Source organism: Salvelinus alpinus, chromosome 17, assembly GCF_045679555.1.
Source record: "Salvelinus alpinus chromosome 17, SLU_Salpinus.1, whole genome shotgun sequence".
In the NCBI taxonomy this organism is placed as follows: domain Eukaryota; kingdom Metazoa; phylum Chordata; class Actinopteri; order Salmoniformes; family Salmonidae; genus Salvelinus; species Salvelinus alpinus.
The window spans coordinates 48,284,230-48,290,377 of record NC_092102.1 but is presented as its reverse complement, the minus strand read 5'-3'; positions in this window follow the sequence as shown (position 1 = coordinate 48,290,377).

The following is a 6,148-nucleotide window of genomic DNA, read 5'->3' as shown; positions in this document are numbered from 1 at the left end:
TAATGTGATTGATACCTCAAAAAGAAAATGTATATATAGATACAAAAACATACACAAAAGTGTGAGGTATTGCTAAGCATTATGGGATATTGGGCAAGTGTAATGTCAAGAGTTATTAGAATGCCTCCTACGTCACTCAGTCAAGGACTGAGTTGGCCAGGTCGCAGTTGTAAATGAGAACTTGTTCTCAACTGGCCTACCTGGTTAAATAAAGGTGAAATAAAACATTTTTTTAAAGGGAGCGTATGTTAGCTCCCTCTTGTGGAGATGACTAGGTATCAGCGGTGAAAAATGTCTATAAATAGCAGGTTGGCATTTACTGTCATGAATCTGGAGGTAGCTCTACAGAGTTGTCGCTAGTTGGCACAGCCACAAGGTCAACAAATCGTAAATTAAGACCGAAAAGCATAGATCTTTTTTTGAACAATATACCCAATTTTGACATCGCAGCTTTTATTTTATTTTTAGAATGTCATTTTTATTAGGATCCCAAATAGCCAACGCCAATAGGGGCTGCTAGTCTTACTGGGGTCTGAAACATAACGAAAAATACATTACAGATAAAATACTTACAATTTATATACTTAAAAAAAAATAACATGTAGTGTGTGTGTGCATCTATCAGTACCACAAACAGTAGCAGTCAAAAGTTTGGACACACCTACTCATTCCAGGGTTTTACTTTATTTTCACTATTTTCTACATTGTAGAATAATATTGAAGACATCAAAACTAGGAAATGACACATATGGAATCATGTAGTAGCCAAAAGAAGTGTTAAACGAATCAAAATATATATTCTATATTTGAGATTCTTCAAAGTAGCCACCCTTTGCCTTGTTGACAGCTTTGCACACTCTTGGCATTCTCTCAACCAGCTTCATGAGGTAGTCACCTGGAATGCATTTCAATTAACAGGTGTGCCTTGTTAAAAGTTCATTTGTGTTATTTCTTCCCTTCTTAATGTGTTTGAGCCAATCAGTTGTGTTGTGACAAGGTAGGGGTGGTATACAGAAGATTTGGTGAAAGACCAAGTCCATATTATGGCAAGAACAGCTCAAATAAGCAAAGAGAAATGACAGTCCATCATCACTTTAAGACATGAAGGTCAGTCAATCTGGAAAAATTCAGGGAACTTTTCAAGTTTCTTCAAGTGCAGCCGCAAAAACCATCAAACGCTATGATGAAACTGGCACTCATGAGGACCGCCACAGGAAAGGAAGACCCAGAGTTACCTCTGCTGCAGAGGATAAGTCCATTAGAGTTAACTGCACCTCACATTGCAGCCCAAATAAATTCTTCAGGGTTCAAGTAACAGACACATCTCAACATCAACTGTTCAGAGGAGAGTGCATGAATCAGGCCTTCATGGCTTAATTGCTGCAAAGAAACCACTACTAAAGGACACCAATAAGAAGAAGAGATTTGCCTGGGCCAAGAAACATGAGCAATGGACATTAGACCGGTGGAAATCTGTCCTTTGGTGTGATGAATCCAAATTTGAGATTTTTGGTTCCAACCGCCATGTTATTTTGAGATGCAGAGTAGGTGAACGGATGATCTCCGCATGTGTGGTTCCCACCATGAAGCATGGAGGAGGAGGTGTGATGGTGCTTTGCTGGTGACACTGTCTGTGATTTATTTAGAATTCTGGTTCGAGCTTAGTGGGACTATCATTTGTTTTTCAACAGGACAATGACCCAACACACCTTCAGACTGTGTACGGGCTATTTGATCAAGATGGAGAGTGATGGAGTGCTGCATCAGATGACCTGGCCTCCACAATCACCCGACCTCAACCCAATTGAGATGGTTTGGGATGAGTTGGACCGCAGAGTGAAGGAAAAGCAGCCAACAAGTGCTCAGCATATGTGGGAACTCCTACAAGACGGTTGGAAAAGCATTCCAGGTGAAGCTGGTTGAGAGAATGCCAAGAGTGTGCAAAGCTGTCATCAAGGCAAAGGATGGCTACTTTGAAGAATCTTGTTTAACACTTTTTTTTGGTTAATGCATGATTCCATGTGTTATTTCATAGTTTTGATGTCTTCACTATTATTCTACGATGTAGAAGCTAGTAAAAAATAAAGAAAAACCCTTGAATGAGTACATGTGTCCAAACTTTTGACTGGTACTGTACATGTCAGTACATACACACAAAAAGTAAGTCACATGGGATAGAGGCGTTGTTCCGTGAGGTGTTGCTTTATTTGTTTTGTTGAAGCAAGGTTTGCTCTTCACTTGCACTATATTAGATGGAAGGGAGTTCCATGCAATCATGGCTCTTTATAATACTGTAACTTTCCTTGATTTTGTTCTGGACCTGGGGGCTGTGAAAAGACCCCTGGTGGCATGTCTGGTGGGGTAAGTGTGTGTGTATATAAGTTGACTATTAAACCCATTTCAGACAGAAGATGTGGTATGTTACCTGTAAAAAATACAAGGCAATGTTTTTCATGACCCCCTTTCAAACAGCCCCTTTTTTTATCACTTCCTTGCAGGTATGTCCCTTTTATACATATCAGTGGGTAACTGGACAATTGGGAGAGGCAGGGAGTTGGGGGTGTGGTTAAACCATGGATGCTGTTTCCAGTTCAAATTAGGGAGGTGTTAAACAACGGAAGTGTTAATGAATTTACCTGCGGAGAAGCAGAGAACCAATCACACAGGTCCGTTACCTGTATTTTGGTTACGGAGTCTGTGAAAATGCAGGCCTTTGTACTGCTCTGTATACTGTGTCTGTACTTCACTGCTCTTAGAAAAAGAGACTAGTGCAGATCAAAACATCAATGCTAAGGGCACGATTGGTCAAAAATATATAATAGCCAATAATAGAGAGTTAACACACTTTCACTTCCACTGAAGGACGTCACCTGGCATTGGCGCCAAGATGGAAAATCCTTCTCTAAAGCTGATGGAGAATAGTGTCATCCTTGTCCTGAGATAAGCCCGTTCATCTCTCCCAATCTGTTCATTCATCCCATTGTACCATTTAAAACATTTGGGCTCCCAAGTGGCGCAGCGGTCTAAGGCACAGTGCTAGAGGCATCACTACAGACCCTGGTTCAATCCCGGGGTGTAATACAACCAGCCGCGATCGGGAGTCCCATAGGGCGACGCACAATTGGCCAAGCGTGGTCCTGGTTAGAGTTTGGCCGGTGTAGGCCGTCATTGTAAGTAAGAATTGGTTCTTAAATGACTTGCCTACTAAAATAAAGGTAAACAAACAACAAAAATGGCAGGAGAGACTAATACCGTACAGTAGATATTAAATGGCCCTGTGTGGTAAACTATTTGTATCACTTACCTTTCCTCCATTTCCTGTAGCTACATTTTGTATACTGTTCACTTCCAATGTGTCCATAAAGTGATGTTGATGGCAGCCTAGATTGGGGTCAAATCTATTTTAATTCCAGTCTGTTTTAAAACAACAACACTGAAACTGGTTCTGAATATTATGTAAATAGTGTATTCCCATTTTTAATTTTTATTTTTAATTTTTTTTTATCAACTTTTTAAACATTGTATCAACAGTTGTGTCAAATCACTATGGTGATTGGATAGTTTCTAATGTGCATTATTCAAATGGAATGTGATTTCCATTTATCCAGTCCTCAAATGGAATGCGTCTCCAAGACTGTCTTCCGGTTGTCCTCAAAAGTAGAATTTGTTTCACTGTCTGCTTCTTTAAACCAACCCAAGAGGAAGTACAAACTTAACGATAAGTATGGTATTCAAAACAATTTGTAAGGTTGCGTGCGTAGTTGCTTTAGTATTTTAGGGATTACTGTGAGTAGTGGCTTACTCTACGTCATCACTGTGAGTATCCCTATATAAGCTCTCTTATAGGCTAAACCACTTATCTATGGTATAGCTGTATTGGTTAGGGCCTGGAGTAAACAATCTAACTGGCCCTACATGCTAGCAGGCTAATACCATAGAGACAGACTAGATAAACCCGCTAACTGGCCCAACATGCTAGCAGGCTAATACCATAGAGACAGACTAGATAAACCCTGTAACTGGCCCTACATGCCATTGAGGGATTCCACCATTTTAATGTAAGGAAGCATTTCGCTACACCCCCGCAATAACATCTGCTAAACGTGTATGCGACCAATAAAATTAGATTTGGCTAGCAGGCTAATACCAAGAGAGACAGACCGGGGTTTGGCAAGTCAATGGGAGAAGTGAACAATTCTTCCTAAGTTGTTAATTTTCTCGATTTCTAAAAAGGCACAACCTAGATTCGAACCAATGTCTTAAGTAGTTGAACATGTTATTACTCCGACCTCGTGAAAGTGACAAACTGTCATGTTTTCATTCTCACAACTTTATAACGTAGAAATGCCTTTTGATTTGACGGAATGCGCAGTTCGGGCATGACAAAAACCTTTTCAGATCCAATTATGTTTCTGCGCATGAACTTAGCTAACTAAAGTCACCATGACATCGCCTACATCGACCTGCAGCGTTTTAGGCATCTTCAATACTAAACCATCTTTGGTGAAAAAGCCCTCAGGCGGTGCTACCCATGCTGAAACAGGCTTTGGGCCATGTGCTCCCTCTATCCAACTCTGTGGCTAAGCTCATTGACTACAGGTATAAATAAAGGATGAGACTTATCTACAGAACCCTCCTCTGGTTACTAAATACCATCTGTTGAATCTCAAACCACCATACTATCACTCACCACAGTTTCATAGTGTCAATTCAAAGTGAATGAAGATAATGTATCCCTGATCCCTTTGAATTGAGACTATGACCCTATATGGATTGGTAGGTATAGAGGTATGGAGAGAGGGAGAGGAGAGAGAGATGAGAGAGAAAGAGACAAATAGAGCAGACAGCTCTACCAGGGAGGGACTGAGAACAGAAATGGGCCCGGGAATTTCTAATACGCTGAGACATTTTTTTCTCCTAGAGGCAGCCATTATTCGCCCATTTTTTTTTATTTTTAAATGCGTATTTACCTGAACTGGTCTACGGCCCACCTCAAAAGCCCTATGCTTCAAATATAGGCAATAAACCCCTGACATACACGTGTCTTACAATAATAACCTATAATTAGTTAACAAATTAACAAATTGGTTTGAGGTAGCAGCCAGTGACTAAGCAGGCGAGGTTGGGTTCAAATACCAGTCAGTCACACATGGTACTGGCTCTAACAAATAGTTGCGTGAACTAACGGGACTCAAAAACGTGCAGGGGGGCAATAGGATTGGCTCTGCTGGGAGTCTATTTCCATCTATTTGGGTGAATGAACCCCCTGTGGCACAGCAATATTCCGTGTGAGGGACTCTCATTCCTTTATCTCAGTCTGAGACAGAGCTACACGCGTGGTATTGAAGTTAAACTGTTGACATGCAAAGCTTTTGGGCAGTTGGCAGGTTTTTCCCCTGTTGCCCATGCAGGCTTCAGGTAGAGCCAGTAGAATACAGTGGGATAGGTATAGAACACCGTCTTATATCCACGGTATAGGAATTCTGTTTGTGTGAAAGTTTCATGGCAAATTAATGAACACAAATACTACATGGATCTAAGAAGGGAGATTTTGCTGCGAAGAGACAGAATCATTAGATCATTTGTTTTTGGCTTGTTTTTGGTTGCAAGTTCAGGAATGGCTGAATAATTAACTCTGCAAATAACACTGCTGGCTGAAAATTCATAGTTAAATCGATCAATAATATAATAATACTCTTAGCAAAAATGTGTATCTTTAATTTACAATCTGTAGAAACTATGAGAATAGAAAGGTTTAGAACTTTTGTGAAACACCACAGCAAGGTATATACTGTGGCATGAAAAAGTATGTGAACCCTTTGGAAATACCTGGATTTATGCATAAATTGGTCATAAAATTTGGTCCGATCTTCATCTAGGTCACAACAATGGACAATGGAAAATCTTTCCTCATGAAGCTGGTTGAGAGAATGCCAAGAGTGTGCAAAGCTGTCATCAAGGCAAAGGGTTGCTACTTTGTAGAATCTCAAATATAAAATATATTGTTTGTGTTCAACACTTTTTTGGTTACTACATGATTCCATATGTGTTATTAAATAGTGTTGATGTCTTCACTGTTATTCTACAATGTAAAGAACAGGTAAAATAAAGAGTAACCCTTGAATGAGTAGGTGTGTCCAAACTTTTG